Source organism: Phyllobates terribilis, unplaced genomic scaffold, assembly GCF_046119375.1.
Source record: "Phyllobates terribilis strain yellow unplaced genomic scaffold, ASM4611937v1 Scaffold_11__3_contigs__length_659146591, whole genome shotgun sequence".
Classification (NCBI taxonomy): domain Eukaryota; kingdom Metazoa; phylum Chordata; class Amphibia; order Anura; family Dendrobatidae; genus Phyllobates; species Phyllobates terribilis.
The window spans coordinates 46,791,692-46,815,012 of NW_027362771.1; positions in this window are offsets into that span (position 1 = coordinate 46,791,692).

The window sequence follows — 23,321 nt, forward strand, 5'->3', positions numbered from 1 at the left end:
TCGGAACGCTCACTGACATTTGCCCTATCTGAAAGTCTGATAAACAGCGGAAAAATGACTAAGTCTAAAGAAAAAATTTTTTTCAACTTTTTCAATTTTACCCCCATTGGATATATATTCTACCCACACACATTTGGAACTCTCCTGGGGTACCCTCACACATATTATTCCCTCATTTAGTGGATATTTTCACAAAAAAGTGAAATTTTCAAAAATCCAGAAAATTGGCTGAAAACGAATAGATATCAAGAATCAATGGGCGAATCGCTCTGGAACTGAAATCGGAATGCTCATTGACATTTCCCCTATCTGAAAGTCTGATAAACGGCGGAAAAATGACTAAGTCCAAAAAAATTTTTTTTTCAACTTTTTTCAATTTTACCCCGTGGGATATATATTCTACCCACACACATTTGGGACTCTCCTGGGGTACCCTCACACATATTATTCCCTCATTTAGTGGATATTTTCACAAAAAAGTGAAATTTTCAAAAATTCAGAAAATTGCCTGACAACGACGAAATATCAAGGACTCATTGGGCGAATCGCTCTGGAACTGAAATCGGAACGCTCACTGACATGTCCCCTATCTGAAAGTCTGATAAACGCTGGAGAAATGACTAAGTCCAAAAAAAAAAATATTTTTTAACTTTTTTCAATTTTACCCCCGTGGGATATATAATTCTACCCACACACATTTGGAACTCTCCTGGGGTACCCTCACACATATTATTCCCTCATTTAGTGGATATTTTCACAAAAAAGTGAAATTTTCAAAAATCCAGAAAATTGGCTGAAAGCGACTAAATATCAAGGACTCATTGGTTGAATCGCTCTGGAACTGAAATCGGAATGCTCACTGACATTTCCCCTATCTGAAAGTCTGATAAACGCTGGAAAAATGACTAAGTCCCCAAAAAAATTTTTTTTCAACTTTTTTCAATTTTACCCCCGTGGGATATATAATTCTACCCACACACATTTGGAACTCTCCTGGGGTACCCTCACACATATTATTCCCTCATTTAGTGGATATTTTCACAAAAAAGTGAAATTTTCAAATATCCAGAAAATTGACTGAAAACGACTAAATATAAAGGACTCATTGGGTGAATCGCTCTGGAACTGAAATCGGAACGCTCACTGACATTTGCCCTCTCTGAAAGTCTGATAAACGGCAGAAAAATGACTAAGTCTAAAAAAAAATTTTTTTTCAACTTTTTCAATTTTACCCCCATTGGATATATATTCTACCCACACACATTTGGAACTCTCCTGGGGTACCCTCACACATATTATTCACTCATTTAGTGGATATTTTCACAAAAAAGTGAAATTTTCAAAAATCCAGAAAATTGGCTGAAAACGACTAAATATCAAGACTCAATGGGCGAATCGCTCTGGAACTGAAATCGGAATGCTCATTGACATTTCCCCTATCTGAAAGTCTGATAAACGACGGAAAAATGACTAAGTCCAAAAAAATTTTTTTTTCAACTTTTTTCAATTTTACCCCCGTGGGATATATATTCTACCCACACACATTTGGGACTCTCCTGGGGTACCCTCACACATATTATTCCCTCATTTAGTGGATATTTTCACAAAAAAGTGAAATTTTCAAAAATTCAGAAAATTGCCTGACAACGACGAAATATCAAGGACTCATTGGGCGAATCGCTCTGGAACTGAAATCGGAACGCTCACTGACATGTCCCCTATCTGAAAGTCAGATAAACGCTGGAGAAATGACCAAGTCCAAAAAAAAAAAATTTTTTAACTTTTTTCAATTTTACCCCCGTGGGATATATAATTCTACCCACACACATTTGGAACTCTCCTGGGGTACCCTCACACATATTATTCCCTCATTTAGTGGATATTTTCACAAAAAAGTGAAATTTTCAAATATCCAGAAAATTGACTGAAAACGACTAAATATAAAGGACTCATTGGGTGAATCGCTCTGGAACTGAAATCGGAACGCTCACTGACATTTGCCCTATCTGAAAGTCTGATAAACGGCGGAAAAATGACTAAGTCTAAAGAAAAATTTTTTTTCAACTTTTTCAATTTTACCCCCATTGGATATATATTCTACCCACACACATTTGGAACTCTCCTGGGGTACCCTCACACATATTATTCCCTCATTTAGTGGATATTTTCACAAAAAAGTGAAATTTTCAAAAATCCAGAAAATTGGCTGAAAACGAATAGATATCAAGAATCAATGGGCGAATCGCTCTGGAACTGAAATCGGAATGCTCATTGACATGTCCCCTATCTGAAAGTCTGATAAACGCTGGAGAAATGACTAAGTCCAAAAAAAAAATTTTTTTTAACTTTTTTCAATTTTACCCCCGTGGGATATATAATTCTACCCACACACATTTGGAACTCTCCTGGGGTACCCTCACACATATTATTCCCTCATTTAGTGGATATTTTCACAAAAAAGTGAAATTTTCAAATATCCAGAAAATTGACTGAAAACGACTAAATATAAAGGACTCATTGGGTGAATCGCTCTGGAACTGAAATCGGAACGCTCACTGACATTTGCCCTATCTGAAAGTCTGATAAACGGCGGAAAAATGACTAAGTCTAAAAAAAAATTTTTTTTCAACTTTTTCAATTTTACCCCCATTGGATATATATTCTACCCACACACATTTGGAACTCTCCTGGGGTACCCTCACACATATTATTCCCTCATTTAGTGGATATTTTCCCAAAAAAGTGAAATTTTCAAAAATCCAGAAAATTGGCTGAAAACGACTAAATATCAAGACTCAATGGGCGAATCGCTCTGGAACTGAAATCGGAATGCTCATTGACATTTCCCCTATGTGAAAGTCTGATAAACGGCGGAAAAATGACTAAGTCCAAAAAAATTTTTTTTTCAACTTTTTTCAATTTTACCCCCGTGGGATATATATTCTACCCACACACATTTGGGACTCTCCTGGGGTACCCTCACACATATTATTCCCTCATTTAGTGGATATTTTCACAAAAAAGTGAAATTTTCAAAAATTCAGAAAATTACCTGACAACGACGAAATATCAAGGACTCATTGGGCGAATCGCTCTGGAACTGAAATCGGAACGCTCACTGACATGTCCCCTATCTGAAAGTCAGATAAACGCTGGAGAAATGACCAAGTCCAAAAAAAAAAAATTTTTTAACTTTTTTCAATTTTACCCCCGTGGGATATATAATTCTACCCACACACATTTGGAACTCTCCTGGGGTACCCTCACACATATTATTCCCTCATTTAGTGGATATTTTCACAAAAAAGTGAAATTTTCAAATATCCAGAAAATTGACTGAAAACGACTAAATATAAAGGACTCATTGGGTGAATCGCTCTGGAACTGAAATCGGAACGCTCACTGACATTTGCCCTATCTGAAAGTCTGATAAACGGCGGAAAAATGACTAAGTCTAAAGAAAATTTTTTTTTCAACTTTTTCAATTTTACCCCCATTGGATATATATTCTACCCACACACATTTGGAACTCTCCTGGGGTACCCTCACACATATTATTCCCTCATTTAGTGGATATTTTCACAAAAAAGTGAAATTTTCAAAAATCCAGAAAATTGGCTGAAAACGAATAGATATCAAGAATCAATGGGCGAATCGCTCTGGAACTGAAATCGGAATGCTCATTGACATGTCCCCTATCTGAAAGTCTGATAAACGCTGGAGAAATGACTAAGTCCAAAAAAAAAATTTTTTTTAACTTTTTTCAATTTTACCCCCGTGGGATATATAATTCTACCCACACACATTTGGAACTCTCCTGGGGTACCCTCACACATATTATTCCCTCATTTAGTGGATATTTTCACAAAAAAGTGAAATTTTCAAATATCCAGAAAATTGACTGAAAACGACTAAATATAAAGGACTCATTGGGTGAATCGCTCTGGAACTGAAATCGGAACGCTCACTGACATTTGCCCTATCTGAAAGTCTGATAAACGGCGGAAAAATGACTAAGTCTAAAAAAAAATTTTTTTTCAACTTTTTCAATTTTACCCCCATTGGATATATATTCTACCCACACACATTTGGAACTCTCCTGGGGTACCCTCACACATATTATTCCCTCATTTAGTGGATATTTTCCCAAAAAAGTGAAATTTTCAAAAATCCAGAAAATTGGCTGAAAACGACTAAATATCAAGACTCAATGGGCGAATCGCTCTGGAACTGAAATCGGAATGCTCATTGACATTTCCCCTATGTGAAAGTCTGATAAACGGCGGAAAAATGACTAAGTCCAAAAAAATTTTTTTTTCAACTTTTTTCAATTTTACCCCCGTGGGATATATATTCTACCCACACACATTTGGGACTCTCCTGGGGTACCCTCACACATATTATTCCCTCATTTAGTGGATATTTTCACAAAAAAGTGAAATTTTCAAAAATTCAGAAAATTACCTGACAACGACGAAATATCAAGGACTCATTGGGCGAATCGCTCTGGAACTGAAATCGGAACGCTCACTGACATGTCCCCTATCTGAAAGTCTGATAAACGCTGGAGAAATGACTAAGTCCAAAAAAAAAAAATTTTTTTACTTTTTTCAATTTTACCCCCGTGGGATATATAATTCTACCCACACACATTTGGAACTCTCCTGGGGTACCCTCACACATATTGTTCCCTCATTTAGTGGATATTTTCAAAAAAAAAGTGAAATGTTCAAAAATTCAGAAAATTGGCTGAAAACGACGAAATATCAAGGACTCATTGATTGAATCGCTCTGGAACTGAAATTGGAACACTTACTGCCATTTGCCCTCTCTGAAAGTCTGATAAACGGCAGAAAAATGACTAAGTCTAAAAAAAAAAATTTTTTCAACTTTTTTCAATTTTACCCCCGTGGGATATATATTCTACCCACACACATTTTGAACTCTCCTGGAGCACCCTCACACATATTATTCCCTCATTTAGTGGATATTTTCACAAAAAAGTGAAATTTTCTAAAATTCAGAAAATTGGCTGAAATCAACTAAATATCAAGGACTCATTGGGCGAATCGCTCTGGAACTGAAATCGGAACGCTCACTGACTTTTCCCCTATCTGAAAGTCTGATAAACGCTGGAGAAATGACTAAGTCCAAAAAAAAAAAATTTTTTACTTTTTTCAATTTTACCCCCGTGGGATATATATTCTACCCACACACATTTGGAACTCTCCTGGGGTACCCTCACACATATTATTCCCTCATTTAGTGGATATTTTCACAAAAAAGTGAAATTTTCAAAAATCCAGAAAATTGGCTGAAAACAACTAAATATCAAGGACTCATTGGGCGAATCGCTCTGGAACTGAAATCGGAACGCTCACTGACATTTGACTTATCTGAAAGTCTGATAAACGGCGGAAAAATTACCAAGTCCAAAAAAAAAATTTTTTCAACTTTTTTCAATTTTACCCCCATTGGATATATATTCTGCCCACACATATTTGGAACTTTCCTGGGGTACCCTCACACATATAATTCCCTCATTTAGTGGATATTTTCATAAAAAAGAGAAATTTTCAAAAATCATGAAAATTGGCTGAAAACCACTAAATATCAAGGACTCATTGGGCGAATCACTCTGGAACTGAAATCGGAATGCTCACTGACATTTCCCCTATCTGAAAGTCTGATAAACACCGGAAAAATGACTAAGTCCAAAAAAAAATTTTGTTCAACTTTTTTCAATTTTACCCCCATTGGATATATATTCTACCCACACACATTTGGAACTCTCTTGGGGTACCCTCACATATATTATTCCCTCATTTAGTGGATATTTTCACAAAAAAGTGAAATTTTCAAAAATTCCGAAAATAGGCTGAAAACGACTAAATATCAAGGACTCATTGGGTGAATCGCTCTGGAACTGAAATCAGGACGCTCACTGACATTTGCCCTATCTGAAAGTCTGATAAACAGCGGAAAAAGTACTAAGTCCAAAAAAAAAATTTTTTCAACTTTTTTCAATTTTACCCCCATTGGATATATATTCTACCCACACACATTTGGAACTCTCCTGGGGTACCCTCACACATATTATTCCCTCATTTAGTGGATACTTTCACAAAAAATTGAAATTTTCAAAAATCCCGAAAATTGGCTGAAAACGACTAAATATCAAGGACTCATTGGGCGAATCGCTCTGGAACTGAAATCGGAACACTTCCTGACATTTCCCCTATCTGAAAGTCTGATAAACGGCGGAAAAATGACTAAGTCCAAAAAAATATATTTTTTTAACTTTTTTCAATTTTACCCCCTTGGGATATATATTCTACCCACACACATTTTGAACTCTCCTGTGGCACCCTCACACATATTATTCCCTCATTTAGTGGATATTTTCACAAAAAAGTGAAATTTTCAAAAATCCAGAAAATTGGCTGAAAACGACTAAATATCAAGAACTCATTGGGCAAATCGCTCTGGAACTGAAATCGGAACGCTCACTGACATTTCCCCTATCTGAAAGTCTGATAAACGCTGGAAAAATGACTAAGTCCAAAAAAAAAATTTTTTAAACTATTTTCAATTTTACCCCCGTGGGATATATATTCTACCCACACACATTTGGAACTCTCCTGGGGCACCCTCACACATATTATTCCCTCATTTAGTGGATATTTTCACAAAAAAGTGAAATTTTCAAAAATCCAGAAAATTAGCTGAAAACGACTAAATATCAAGGACTCATTGGGCAAATCGCTCTGGAACTGAAATCGGAATGCTCACTGACATTTCCCCTATCTGAAAGTTTGATAAACGCTGGAAAAATGAATAAGTCCAAAAAAAAAATTTTTTAAACTTTTTTCAATTTTACCCCGTGGGATATATATTCTACCCACACACATTTTGAACTCTCCTGGGGCACCCTCACACATATTATTCCATCATTTAGTGGATATTTTCACAAAAAAGTGAAATTTTCAAAAATCCAGAAAATTGGCTGAAAACGACTAAATATCAAGGACTCATTGGGCGAATCGCTCTGGAACTGAAATCGGAATGCTCACTGTCATTTCCCCTATCTGAAAGTCTGATAAACACCGGAAAAATGACTAAGTCCAAAAAAAAATTTTTTCAACTTTTTTCAATTTTACCCCCATTGGATATATATTCTACCCACACACATTTGGAACTCTCTTGGGGTACCCTCACATATATTATTCCCTCATATAGTGGATATTTTCACAAAAAAGTGAAATTTTCAAAAATCCAGAAAATAGGCTGAAAACGACTAAATATCAAGGACTCATTGGGTGAATCGCTCTGGAACTGAAATCAGGACGCTCACTGACATTTGCCCTATCTGAAAGTCTGATAAACAGCGGAAAAAGTACTAAGTCCAAAAAAAAAAATTTTTAAACTTTTTTCAATTTTACCCCCGTGGGATATATATTCTACCCACACACATTTGGAACTCTCCTGGGGTACCCTCACACATATTATTTCCTCATTTAGTGGATATTTTCACAAAAAAGTGAAATTTTCAAAAATCCCGAAAATTGGCTGAAAACGACTTAATATCAAGGACTCATTGGGCGAATCGCTCTGGAACTGAAATCGGAACACTTACTGACATTTCCCCTATCTGAAAGTTTGATAAACGGCGGAAAAATGACTAAGTCCAAAAAAAAAAATTTTTCAACTTTTTTCAATTTTACCCACGTGGGATATATAATTCTACCCACACACATTTGGAACTCTCCTGGGGTACCCTCACACATATTATTCCCTCATTTAGTGGATATTTTCACAAAAAAGTGAAATTTTCAAATATCCAGAAGATTGGCTCAAAACTACAAAATATCAAGGACTCATTGGGCGAATCGCTCTGGAACTGAAATCGGAACGCTCACTGACATTTGCCCTATCTGAAAGTCTGATAAACTCCCGAAAAATGATTAAGTCCAAAAAAAAAATTTTTGCAACTTTTTTCAATTTTAACCCCGTGGGATATATGTTCTACCCACACACATTTGGAACTCTCCTGGGGTACCCTCACACATATTATTCCCTCATTAAGTGGATTTTTTCACAAAAATGTAAAATTTTCAAAAATTCAGAAAATTAAGTGACAACGACGAAATATCAAGGACTCATTGGGCGAATCGCTCTGGAACTGAAATCGGAACGCTCACTGACATTTCCCCTATCTGAAAGTCTGATAAATGTCGGAAAAATGACTAAGTCCAAAAAAAATATTTTTTCAATTTTTTTCAATTTTACCCCCATTTGATATATATTCTACCCACACACATTTTGAACTCTCCTGGGGTACCCTCACACATATTATTCCCTCATTTAGTGGATATTTTCACAAAAAAGTGAAATTTTCAAAAATCCAGAAAATTGGCTGAAAACGACTAAATATCAAGGACTCATTGGGCGAATTGCTCTGCAACTGAAATCTGAATGCTCACTGCCATTTCCCCTATCTGAAAGTCTGATCAACGCCGGAAAAATGACTAAGTCCAAAAAAAAAAATTTTTCAACTTTTTTCAATTTTACCCACGTGGGATATATAATTCTACCCACACACATTTGGAACTCTCCTGGGGTACCCTCACACATATTATTCCCTCATTTAGTGGATATTTTCACAAAAAAGTGAAATTTTCAAAAATCCAGAAAATTGGCTGAAAATGACTAAATATCAAGGACTCATTGGGCGAATCGCTCTGGAACTGAAATCGGAGCGCTTCACTGACATGTGCCCTATCTGAAAGTCTGATAAACGGCGGAAATCTGACTAAGTCCAAAAAAAATTTTTTTTCAACTTTTTTCAATTTTACCCCCGTGGGATATTTATTCTACCCACACACATTTGGAACTCTCCTGGGGTACCCTCACACATATTATTCCCTCATTTAGTGGATATTTTCACAAAAAAGTAAAATTTTCAAAAATTCAGAAAATTAAGTGACAACGACGAAATATCAAGGACTCATTGGGCGAATCGCTCTGGAACTGAAATTGGAAAGCTCACTGACATTTCCCCTATCTGAAAGTCTGATAAACTCCGGAAATCTGACTAAGTCCAAAAAAAAATTTTTTTCAACTTTTTTCAATTTTACCCCCGTGGGATATTTATTCTACCCACACACATTTGGAACTCTCCTGGGGTACCCTCACACATATTATTCCCTCATTTAGTGGATATTTTCACAAAAAAGTGAAATTTTCAAAAATCCAAAATATTGGCTGAAAACGACTAAATATCAAGGACTCATTGGGCGAATTGCTCTGGAACTGAAATTGGAACGCTCACTGACATTTCCCCTATCTGAAAGTCTGATAAATGCCGGAGAAATTACTAAGTCCAAAAAAAAATTTTTTTTAACTTTTTTCAAGTTTACCCCGTGGGATATATATTCTACCCACACACATTTGGAACTCTCCTGGGGTACCCTAACAAACATTATTCCCTTATTTAGTGGATATTTTCACAAAAAAGTGAAATTACAAAAATCCAGAAAATTGGCTGAAAACGACTAAATATCAAGGACTCATTGGGCAAATTGCTCTGGAACTGAAATCGGAATGCTCACTGACATTTGCCCTATCTGAAAGTCTGATAAACGGCGGAAAAATGACTAAGTCCAAAAAAAAATTTTTTTCAACTTTTTTCAATTTTACCCCCGTGGGATATATATTCTACCCACACACATTTGGAACTCTCCTGGGGTACCCTCACACATATTATTCCCTCATTTAGTGGATATTTTCACAAAAAAGTGAAATTTTCAAAAATCCAAAATATTGGCTGAAAACGACTAAATATCAAGCACTCATTGGGCGAATCGCTCTGGAACTGAAATCGGAATGCTCACTGACATTTGCCCTATTTGAAAGTCTGATAAACGCCGGAAAAATGACTAAGTCAAAATAAAAATTTTTTCAACTTTTTTCAATTTTACCCCCGTGGGATATATAATTCTACCCACACACATTTGGAACTCTCCTGGGGTACCCTCACACATATTATTCCCTCATTTAGTGGATATTTTCACAAAAAAGTGAAATTTTCAAAAATCCAGAAAATTGGATGAAAATGACTAAATATGAAGGACTCATTGGGCGAATCGCTCTGGAACTGAAATCGGAACTATCACTGACATTTCCTCTATCTAAAAGACTGATAAACGCCGGAGAAATGACTAAGTCCAAAAAATGTATATTTCTTAACTTTTTTCAATTTTACCCCCGTGGGATATATATTCTACCCACACACATTTGGAACTCTCCTGGGGCACCCTCACACATATTATTCCCTCATTTAGTGGATATTTTCACAAAAAAGTGAAATTTTCAAAAATCCAGAAAATTGGCTAAAAACGACTAAATATCAAGGACTCATTAGGCGAATCGCTCTGGAACTGAAATCGGAATGCTCACTGACATTTGCCCTCTCTGAAAGTCTGATAAACGCCGGAAAAATGACTAAGTCCCAAAAAAAAATGTTTTCAACTTTTTTCAATTTTACCTCGGTAGGATATATAATTCTACCCACACACATTTGGAACTCTCCTGGGGTACCCTCACACATATTATTCCCTCATTTAGTGGATATTTTCACAAAAAAGTGAAATTTTTAAAAATCCAGAAAATTGGCTGAAAACGACTAAACATCAGGGACTCATTGGGCAAATCGCTCTGAAACTGAAATCGGAACGCTCACTGACATTTGCCCTATCTGAAAGTCTGATAAACGCCGGAAAAATGACTAAGTCGAAAGAAAAAAATTTTTCAACTTTTTTCAATTTTACCCCCATTGGATATATATTCTACCCACAAACATTTGGAACTCTCCTGGGGTACCCTCACACATATTATTCCCTCATTTAGTGGATATTTTCACAAAAAAGTAAAATTTTCAAAAATTCAGAAAATTGCCTCACAACGACGAAATATCAAGGACTCATTGGGCGAATCGCTCTGGAACTGAAATCGGAACGCTCACTGACATTTGCCCTACCTGAAAGTCTGATAAACACCGGAAAAATGACTAAGTCCAAAAAAAAATTTTTTTCAACTTTTTTCAATTTTAACCCCATGGGATATATATTTCTACCCACACACATTTGGAACTCTCCTGGGGTACCCTCACACATATTATTCCATCATTTAGTAGATATTTTCACAAAAAAGTGAAATTTTCAAAAATCCAGAAAATTTGCTGAAAACGACTAAATATCAAGGACTCATTGGGAGAATCGCTCTGCAACTGAAATCGGAACGCTCACTGACATTTGCCCTATCTCAAAGTCTGATAAACGCCGTAAAAATGACTAAGTCCAAAAAAATTTTTTTTAAACTTTTTTCAATTTTACCCCCGTGGGATATATGTTCTACCCACACACATTTGGAACTCTCCTGGGGTACCCTCACACACATTATTCCCTTATTTAGTGGATATTTTCACAAAAAAGTGAAATTTTCAAAAATCCAGAAAATTGGCTGAAAACGACTAAATATCAAGGACTCATTGGGCAAATCGCTCTGGAACTGAAATCAGAACGCTCACTGACATTTCCGCTATCTGAAAGTCTGATAAACGCCGGAGAAACGACAAAGTAAAAAAAAATAATTTTTTTTTACTTTTTTCAATTTTACCCCCGTGGGATATATATTCTACCCACACACATTTGGAACTCTCCTGGGGCACCCTCACACATATTAGTCCCTCATTTAGTGGATATTTTCACAAAAAAATGAAATTTTCAAAAATCCAAAATATTGGCTCAAAACGACACAAAGTATTAAGGACTCATTGGGCGAATCGCTCTGGAACTGAAATCGGAACGCTCACTGACATTTGCCCTATCTGAAAGTCTGATAAACGCCGGAAAAATGACTAAGTCGAAAAAAAAAATTTTTTCAACTTTTTTCAATTTTACCCCCGTGGGATATATGTTCTACCCACACACATTTGGAACTCTCCTGTGGTACCCTCACACATATTATTCCCTCATTTAGTGGATATTTTCACAAAAAAGTGAAATTTTCAAAAATCCAGAAAATTGGCTGAAAACGACTAAATATCAAGGACTCATTGGGCAAATCGCTCTGGAACTGAAATCGGAACGCTCAGTGACCTTTCCCTATCTGAAAGTCTGATAAACGCCGGAAAAATGACTAAATCCCCAAAAAAATTTTTTTTAACTTTTTTCAATTTTACCCCGTGGGATATATAATTCTACCCACACACATTTCGAACTCTCCTGGGGTACCCTCACACATATTATTCCCTCATTTAGTGGATATTTTTTTTAAAAAAAGGAAAATTTTCAAAAATTCAGAAAATTGCCTGACAACGATGAAATATCAAGGACTCATTGGGCGAATCGCTCTGGAACTGAAATCGGAATGCTCACTGACATTTCCCCTATCTGAAAGTCTGATAAACGCCGGAGAAATGACTAAGTAAAAAAAAAAATTTTTTTTTTTTCCTTTTTTCAATTTTACCCCCGTAGGATATATAATTCTACCGACACACATTTGGAACTCTCCTGGGGTACCCTCACACACATTATTCCCTTATTTAGTGGATATTTTCACAAAAAAGTGAAATTTTCAAAAATCCAGAAAATTGGCTGAAAACGACTAAATATCAAGGACTCATTGGGCAAATCGCTCTGGAACTGAAATCAGAACGCTCACTGACATTTCCCCTATCTGAAAGTCTGATAAACGTCCGAAAAATGACTAATTCCAAAAAAAAAAATTTTTCAACTTTTTTCAATTTTACCCCCGTGGGATATATGTTCTACCCAAACACATTTGGAACTCTCCTGGGGTACCCTCACACATATTATTCCCTCATTTAGTGGATATGTTCACAAAAAAGTAAAATTTTCAAAAATTCAGAAAATTGCCTGACAACGATGAAATATCAAGGACTCATTGGGCGAATCGCTCTGGAACTGAAATCGGAACGCTCACTGACATTTCCTCTATCTGAAAGTCTGATAAACGCCGGAGAAATGACTAGGTCCAAAAAAAAAATTTTTTTAACTTTTTTCAATTTTACCCCCATTGGATATATATTCTACCCACACACATTTGGAACTCTCCTGGGGTACCCTCACACATATTATTCCCTCATTTAGTGGATATTTTCACAAAAAAGTGAAATTTTCAAAAATTCAGAAAATTGCCTGACGACGAAATATCAATGACTCATTGGGCGAATGGCTCTGGAACTGAAATCGGAACGCTCACTGACATTTCCCCTATCTGAAAGTCTGATAAACGTCGGAAAAATGACTAAGTCCAAAAAAAATAATTTTTTTTACTTTTTTCAATTTTACCCCCGTGGGATATATAATTCTACCCACACACATTTGAAACTCTCCTGGGGTACCCTCACACACATTATTCCCTTATTTAGAGGATATTTTCACAAAAAAGTGAAAGTTTCAAAAATCCAGAAAATTGGCTGAAAACGACTAAATATCAAGGACTCATTGGGCAAATCGCTCTGGAACTGAAATCAGAATGCTCACTGACATTTCCCCTATCTGAAAGTCTGATAAACGTCCGAAAAATGACTAATTCCAAAAAAAAAAATTTTTCAACTTTTTTCAATTTTACCCCCGTGGGATATATGTTCTACCCAAACACATTTGGAACTCTCCTTGGGTACCCTCACACATATTATTCCCTCATTTAGTGGATATGTTCACAAAAAAGTAAAATTTTCAAAAATTCAGAAAATTGCCTGACAACGATGAAATATCAAGGACTCATTGGGCGAATCGCTCTGGAACTGAAATCGGAACGCTCACTGACATTTCCTCTATCTGAAAGTCTGATAAACGCCGGAGAAATGACTAGGTCCAAAAAAAAAATTTTTTCAACTTTTTTCAATTTTACCCCCATTGGATATATATTCTACCCACACACATTTGGAACTCTCCTGGGGTACCCTCACACATATTATTCCCTCATTTAGTGGATATTTTCACAAAAAAAGTGAAATTTTCAAAAATCCAGAAAATTGGCTGAAAACGACTAAATATCAAGGACTCATTGGGAGAATCACTCTGGAACTGAAATCGGAACGCTCACTGACATTTGCACTATCTGAAAGTCTGATAAACACCGGAAAAATGACAAAGTCCAAAAAAAATTTTTTCTAACTTTTTTCAATTTTACCCCCTTGGGATATATAATTCTACCCACACACATTTGGAACTCTCCTGGGGTACCCTCACACATATTATTCCCTCATTTAGTGGATATTTTCACAAAAAAAGTGAAATTTTCAAAAATCCAGAAAATTAGCTGAAACCGACTAAATATCAAGGACTCATTGGGGAAATCACTCTGGAACTGAAATCGGAACGCTCAGTGACCTTTCCCCTATCTGAAAGTCTGATAAACGCCGGAAAATTGACTAAGTCCCAAAAAAAAATTTTTTAAACTTTTTTCAATTTTACCCCCGTGGGAAATAAATTCTACCCACACACATTTGGAACTCTCCTGGGGTACCCTCACACATATTATTCCCTCATTTAGTGGATATTTTCACCAAAAAGTGAAATTTTCAAAAATCCAGAAAATTAGCTGAAAATGACTAAATATCAAGGACTCATTGGGCAAATCGCTCTGGAACTGAAATCGGAACGCTCACTGACATTTCCTCTATCTGAAAGTCTGATAAACGCCGGAGAAATGACTAGGTCCAAAAAAAAATTTTTTTCAACTTTTTTCAATTTTACCCCCGTGGGAAATATATTCTACCCACACACATTTGGAACTCTCCTGGGGTACCCTCACACATATTATTCCCTCATTTAGTGGATATTTTCACCAAAAAGTGAAATTTTCAAAAATCCAGAAAATTAGCTGAAAATGACTAAATATCAAGGACTCATTGGGCAAATCGCTCTGGAACTGAAATCGGAATGCTCACTGACGTTTGCCCTATCTGGAAGTCTGATAAACGCCAGAAAAATGACTAAATCCAAAAAAAAAATTTTTTCAACTTTTTTCAATTTTACCCCGTGGGATATATAATTCTACCCACACACATTTTGAACTTTCCTGGGGTACCCTCACACATATTATTCCCTCATTTAATGGATATTTTCACAAAAAAGTGAAATTTTCAAAAATCCAGAAAATTGGCTGAAAACGAATAAATATCAAGGACTCATTGGGAGAATCGCTCTGGAACTGAAATCGGAACGCTCACTGATATTTCTCCTATCTGAAAGTCTGATAAACGCCGGAGAAATGACTAAGTCCAAAAAAAAAAAATGTTTAACTTTTTTCAATATTACCCCCGTGGGATATATGTTCTACCCACACACATTTGGAACTCTCCTGGGGTACCCTCACACATATGATTCCCTCATTAAGTGGAAATTTTTTTACAAAAAAGTAAAGTTTTCAAAAATTCGGAAAATTGCCTGACGACGAAATATCAAGGACTCATTGGGCAAATGGCTCTGAAACTGAAATTGGAACGCTCACTGAAATTTCCCCTATCTGAAAGTCTGATAAACGCTGGAAAAATGACTAAGTCCAAAAAAAAAAATTTTTTTACTTTTTTCAATTTTACCCCCGTGGGATAGATATTCTACCCACACACATTTGGAACTCTCCTGGGGTACCCTCACACATATTATTCCCTCATTTAGTGGATATTTTCACAAAAAAAAGTGAAATTTTCAAAAATCCAAAATATTGGCTGAAAACGACTAAATATCAAGGACTCATTGGGCGAATCGCTCTGGAACTGAAATCGGAACGCTCACTGACATTTGCCCTATCTGAAAGTCTGATAAACGCCGTAAAAATGACTAAATCACCCAAAAAAATTTTTTAAACTTTTTTCAATTTTACCCCCTTGGGATATATATTCTACCCACACACATTTGGAACTCTCCTGGGGTACCCTCACACATATTAATCCCTCATTTAGTGGATATTTTCACAAAAAAGTGAAATTTTCAAAAATCCAAAATATTGGCTGAAAACGACTAAATATCAAGGACTCATTGGGCGAATCGCTCTGGAACTGAAATCGGAATGCTCACTGACATTTGCCCTATCTGAAAGTCTGATAAACGCCGGAAAAATGATTAAGTCCAAAAAAAAAAATTTTTTCAACTTTTTTCAATTTTACCCCGTGGGATATATATTCTACCCACACACATTTGGAACTCTCCTGGGGTACCCTCACACATATTATTCCCTCATTTAGTGGATATTTTCACAAAAAAGTGAAATTTTCAAAAATCCAGAAAATTGGCTGAAAACGACTAAATATCAAGGACTCATAGAGCGAATCGCTCTGGAACTGAAATCGGAACTCTCACTGACATTTGCACTATCTGAAAGTCTGATAAACGCAGGAAAAATGACTAAATCCCCCCAAAAATGTTTTTTAACTTTTTTGAATTTTAACGCCGTGGGATATTTTTTCTACCCACACACATTTGGTACTCTCCTGGGGTACCCTCACACATCTTATTCCCTCATTTAGTGGATATTTTCACAAAAAAAAGTGAAATTTTCAAAAATCCAAAATATTGGCTGAAAACGACTAAATATCAAGGACTCATTGGGCGAATCGCTCTGGAACTGAAATTGGAACGCTCACTGACATTTGCCCTATCTGAAAGTCTGATAAACGCCGGAAAAATTACTAAATCCAAAAAAAAATTTTTTAAAACTTTATTCAATTTTACCCCCGTGGAATATATATTCTACCGACACACATTTGGAACTCTCCTGGGGTACCCTCACACATAGTATTCCCTCATTTAGTGAATATTTTCACAAAAAAATGAAATTTTCAAAAATCCAGAAAATTGGCTGAAAACGAATAAATATCAAGGACTAATTGGGCGAATCGCTCTAGAACTGAAATCGGAACGCTCACTGACATTTGCCCCATCTGATAGTCTGATAAACGCCGGAAAAATGACTAAATCCCCCCAAAAATTTTTTTAAACTTATTTGAATTTTACTCCCGTGGGATATATATTCTACCCATACACATTTGGAACTCTCCTGTGGTACCTTCACACATATGATTCCCTCATTTAGTGGATATTTTCACAAAAAAAAGTGAAATTTTCAAAAATCCAAAATATTGGCTGAAAACGACTAAATATCATGGACTCATTGGGTGAATCGCTCTGGAACTGAAATCGGAACGCTCACTGACATTTGCCCTATCTGAAAGTCTGATAAACGCCGGAAAAATGACTAAATCCACCAAAAAATTTTTTTAAACTTTTTTCAATTTTACCCCCTTGGGATATATATTCTACCCACACACATTTGGAACTCTCCTGGGGTACCCTCACACATATTATTCCCTCATTTAGTGGATATTTTCACAAAAAAGTGAAATTTTCAAAAATCCAGAAAATTGGCTGAAAACAAATAAATATCAAGGACTCATTGGGCGAATCGCTCTGGAACTGAAATCGGAACGCTCACTGACATTTGCCCTATCTGAAAGTCTGATAAACGCCGGAAAAATGACTAAATCCAAAAAAAAAATTTTTTTCAACTTTTTTCAATTTTACCCCCGTGGGATATATATTCTACCCACACACATTTGGAACTCTCCTGAGGTACCCTCACACATATTATTCCCTCATTTAGTGGATATTTTCACAAAAAAGTGAAATTTTCAAAAATCCAAAATATTGGCTGAAAACGACTAAATATCAAGGACTCATTGGGCGAATCGCTCTGGAACTGAAATCGGAACGCTCACTGACATTTGCCCTTTCTGAAAGTCTGATAAACGCCGGAAAAATGATAAGTAAAAAAAAAAAAATGTTTCAACTTTTTTCAATTTTACCCCTGTGGGACATATATTCTACCCACACACATTTGGAACTCTCCTGGGGTACCCTCACACATATTATTCCCTCATTTAGTGGATATTTTCACAAAAAAGTGAAATTTTCAAAAATCCAGAAAATTGGCTGAAAACAAATAAATATCAAGGACTCATTGGGCGAATCACTGTGGAACTGAAATCGGAACGCTCACTGACATTTGCCCTATCTGAAAGCCTGATAAACGCCGGAAAAATGACTAAGTCCAAAAAAAAATTTTTTTAAACTTTTTTCAATTTTATCCCCGTGGGATATATAGTCTACCCACACACATTTGGAACTCTCCTGGGGTACCCTCACACATATTATTCCCTCATTTAGTGGATATTTTCACAAAAAAGTGAAATTTTCAAAAATCCAGAAAATTGGCTGAAAACGACTAAATATCAAGGACTCATTGGGCGAATCGCTCTGGAACTGAAATCGGAACGCTCACTGACATTTGCCCTATATGAAAGTCTGATAAACGCCGGAAAAATGACTAAATCCAAAAAAAAATTTTTTTCAACTTTTTTTAATTTTACCCCCGTGGGATATATATTCTACCCACAAACATTTGGAACTCTCCTGGGGTACCCTCACACATATTATTCCCTCATTTAGTGGATATTTTCACAAAAAAGTAAAATTTTTAAAAAATCCAGAAAATTGGCTGAAAACGACTAAATATCAAGGACTCATTGAGCGAATCACTCTGGAACTGAAATCGGAACGCTCACTGACATTTGCCCTATCTGAAAGTCTGATAAACGCCGGAAAAATGATTAAGTCCAAAAAAAAAAAATGTTTCAACTTTTTTCAATTTTACACCTGTGGGATATATATTCTACCCACACACATTTGGAACTCTCCTGGGGTACCCTCACACATATTATTCCCTCATTTAGTGGATATTTTCACAAAAAATTGAAATTTTCAAAAATCCAAAATATTGGCTGAAAACGACTAAATATCAAGGACTCATTGGGCGAATCACTGTGGAACTGAAATCGGAACGCTCACTGACATTTGCCCTATCTGAAAGTCTGATAAATGTCGGAAAAATGACTAAGTCCAAAAAAAATTTTTTTTAAACTTTTTTCAATTTTATCCCCGTGGGATATATATTCTACCCACACACATTTCTAACTCTCCTGGGGTACTCTCACACATATTATTCCCTCATTTAGTGAATATTTTCACAAAAAAGTGAAATTTTCAAAAATCCAGAAAATTGGCTGAAAATGACTAAATATCAAAGACTCATTGGGTGAATCACTCTGAAACTGAAATTGGAACGCTCACTGACATTTGCCCTATCTGAAAGTCTGATAAACGCCAGAAAAATGATTAAGTCAAAAAAAAAAATTTTTTCAACTTTTTTCAATTTTACCCCCGTGGGATATATATTCTACCCACACACATTTGGAACTCTCCTGGGGTACCCTCACACATTTTATTCCCTCATTTAGTGGATATTTTCACAAAAAAGTGAAATTTTCAAAAATCCAGAAAATTGGCTGAAAACGACTAAATATCAAGGACTCATTGGGCGAATCGCTCTGGAATTGAAAGAGGAACGCTCACTGCCATTTGCCCTATCTGAAAGTCTGATAAACGCCGGAAAAATGATTAAGTCCAAAAAAAAAAATGTTTAAACTTTTTTCAATTTTACACCTGTGGGATATATATTCTACCCACACACATTTGGAACTCTCCTGGGGTACCCTCAAACATATTATTCCCTCATTTAGTGGATATTTTCACAAAAAAGTGAAATTTTCAAAAATCCAGAAAATTGGCTGAAAACGACTAAATATCAAGGACTCATTGTGCGAATCACTCTGGAACTGAAATCGGAACACTCACTGACATTTGCCCTATCTAAAAGTCTGATAAACGCCGGAAAAATGATTAAGTCCAAAAAAAAAAAATCTTTCAACTTTTTTCAATTTTACCCCCGTGGGATATATATTCTACCCACACTCATTTGGAACTCTCCTGGGGTACCCTCACACATATTATTCCCTCATTTAGTGAATATTTTCACAAAAAAGTAAAATTTTTAAAAAATCCGGAAAATTGACTGAAAACGACTAAATATCAAGGACTCATTGGGCGAATCACTCTGGAACTGAAATCGGAACGCTCACTGACATTTGCCCTATCTGAAAGTCTGATAAATGGCGGAAAAATGACTAAATCCAAAAAAAAATTTTTTTCAACTTTTTTCAATTTTACCCCTGTGGGAAATATATTCTACCCACACACATGTGGAACTCTCCTGGGGTACCCTCACACATATTATTCCCTCATTTAGTGGATATTTTCACAAAAGAGTGAAATTTTCAAAAATCCAGAAAATTGGCTGAAAACAAATAAATATCAAGGACTCATTGGGCGAAAACGCTCTGGAACTGAAATCGGAACGCTCACTGATATTTGCCCTATCTGAAAGTCTGATAAACGCCAGAAAAATGATTAAGTCCAAAAAAAAAAATGTTTCAACTTTTTTCAATTTTACACCTGTGGGATATATATTCTACCCACACACATTTGGAACTCTCCTGGGGTACCCTCACACATATTATTCCCTAATTTAGTGGATATTTTCACAAAAAAGTGAAATTTTCAAAAATCCAGAAAATTGGCTGAAAACAAATAAATATCAAGGACTCATTGGGCGAATCGCTCTGGAACTGAAATCGGAATGCGCACTGACATTTGCCCTATCTGAAAGTCTGATAAACGCTGGAAAAATGACTAAGTCCAAAAAAAAATTATTTTTTACTTTTTTCAATTATACCCCCGTGGGATATATATTCTACCCACACACATTTGGAACTCTCCTGGGGTACCCTCACACATATTATTCCCTCATTTAGTGAATATTTTCACAAAAAAGTGAAATTTTCAAAAATCCAGAAAATTGGCTGAAAACGACTAAATATCAAAGACTCATTGGGCGAATCGCTCTGGAAGTGAAATCGGAATGCTCACTGACATTTGCCCTATATGAAAGTCTGATAAACGCCGGAAAAATGACTAAATCCAAAAAAAAATTTTTTTTCAACTTTTTTTAATTTTACCCCCGTGGGATATATATTCTAACCACACACATTTGGAACTCTCCTGGGGTACCCTCACACATATTATTCCCTCATTTAGTGGATATTTTCACAAAAAAGTAAAATTTTTAAAAAATCCGGAAAATTGACTGAAAACGACTAAATATCAAGGAATCATTGGGCGAATCACTCTGGAACTGAAATCGGAACGCTCACTGACATTTGCCCTATCTGAAAGTCTGATAAATGCCGGAAAAATGACTAAATCCAAAAAAAAAATTTTTTCAACTTTTTTCAATTTTACCCCTGTGGGAAATATATTCTACCCAAACACATGTGGAACTCTCCTGGGGTACCCTCACACATATTATTCCCTCATTTAGTGGATATTTACACAAAAAAGTGAAATTTTCAAAAATCCAAAATATTGGCTGAAAACGACTAAATATCAAGGACTCATTGGGTGAATCACTCTGGAACTGAAATTGGAACGCTCACTGACATTTGCCCTATCGGAAAGTCTGATAAACGCCGGAAAAATGATTAAGTCCAAAAAAAAATAATTTTTCAACTTTTTTCAATTTTACCCCCGTGGGATATATATTCTACGCACACACATTTGGAACTCTCCTGGGGTACCCTCACACATATTATTCCCTCATTTAGTGGTCATTTTCACAAAAAAGTGAAATTTTCAAAAATCCAGAAAATTGGCTGAAAACAAATAAATATCAAGGACTCATGGGCCGAATCGCTCTGGAACTGAAATCGGAACGCTCACTGACATTTGCCCTATCTGAAAGTCTGATAAACGCCGGAAAAATGATTAAGTCCAAAAAAAAAAAGTTTCAACTTTTTTCAATTTTACACCTGTGGGATATATATTCTACCCACACACATTTGGAACTCTCCTGGGGTACCCTCACACATATTATTCCCTCATTTAGTGGATATTTTCACAAAAAAGTGAAATTTTCAAAAATCCAGAAAATTGGCTGAAAACGACTAAATATCAAACACTCATTGGGCGAATCACTCTGGAACTGAAATCGGAATGCTCACTGACATTTGCCCTATCTGAAAGTCTGATAAACGCGGGAAAAATGACTAAATCCCCCAAAAAAATTTTTTCAACTTTTTTCAATTTTACCCCTGTGGGAAATATATTCTACCCACACACATGTGGAACTCTCCTGGGGTACCCTCACACATATTATTCCCTCATTTAGTGGATATTTTCACAAAAAAGTGAAATTTTCAAAAATCCAAAATATTGGCTGAAAACGACTAAATATCAAGGACTCATTGGGTGAATCACTCTGGAACTGAAATCGGAACGCTCACTGACATTTGCCCTATCTGAAAGTCTGATAAACGCCGGAAAAATGACTAAGTCCAAAAAAACATTTTTTAAACTTTTTTCAATTTTACCCCCGTGGGATATATATTCTACCTACACACATTTGGAACTTTCCTGGGGTACCCTCACACATATTATTCCCTCATTTAGTGGATATTTTCACAAAAAAGTGAACTTTTCAAAAATCCAAAATATTGGCTGAAAACGACTAAATATCAAGGACTCATTGGGTGAATCGCTCTGGAACTGAAATCGGAACGCTCACTGACATTTGCCCTATCTGAAAGTCTGATAAACGCAGGAAAAATGACTAAGTCCAAAAAAAAAATTTTTTCAACTTTTTTCAATTTTACCCCCGTGGGATATATATTCTACCCACACACATTTGGAACTCTCCTGGGGTACCCTCACACATATTATTCCCTCATTTAGTGGATATTTTAACAAAAAAGTGAAATTTTCAAAAATCCAGAAAATTGGCTGAAAACGACTAAATATCAAGGACTCATTGGGCGAATCGCTCTGGAACTGAAATCGGAATGCTCACTGACATTTGCCCTATCTGAAAGTCTGATAAAAGCCGGAAAAATGACTAAATCCAAAAAAAAAAAATTTTTCAACTTTTTTCAATTTTACCCCCTTGGGAAATATATTCTACCCACACACATGTGGAACTCTCCTGGGGTACCCTCACACATATTATTCCCTCATTTAGTGGATGTTTTCACAATAAAGTGAAATTTTCAAAAATTAAAGAAAATTGGCTGAAAACGACTAAATATCAAGGACTCATTGGGCGCATCGCTCTGGAACTGAAATCGGAACGCTCACTGACATTTGCCCTATCTGAAAGTCTGATAAACGGCGGAAAAATGACTAAGTCCAAAAAAACATTTTTTAAACTTTTTTCAATTTTACCCCCGTGGGATATATATTCTACCTACACACATTTGGAACTCTCCTGGGGTACCCTCACACATA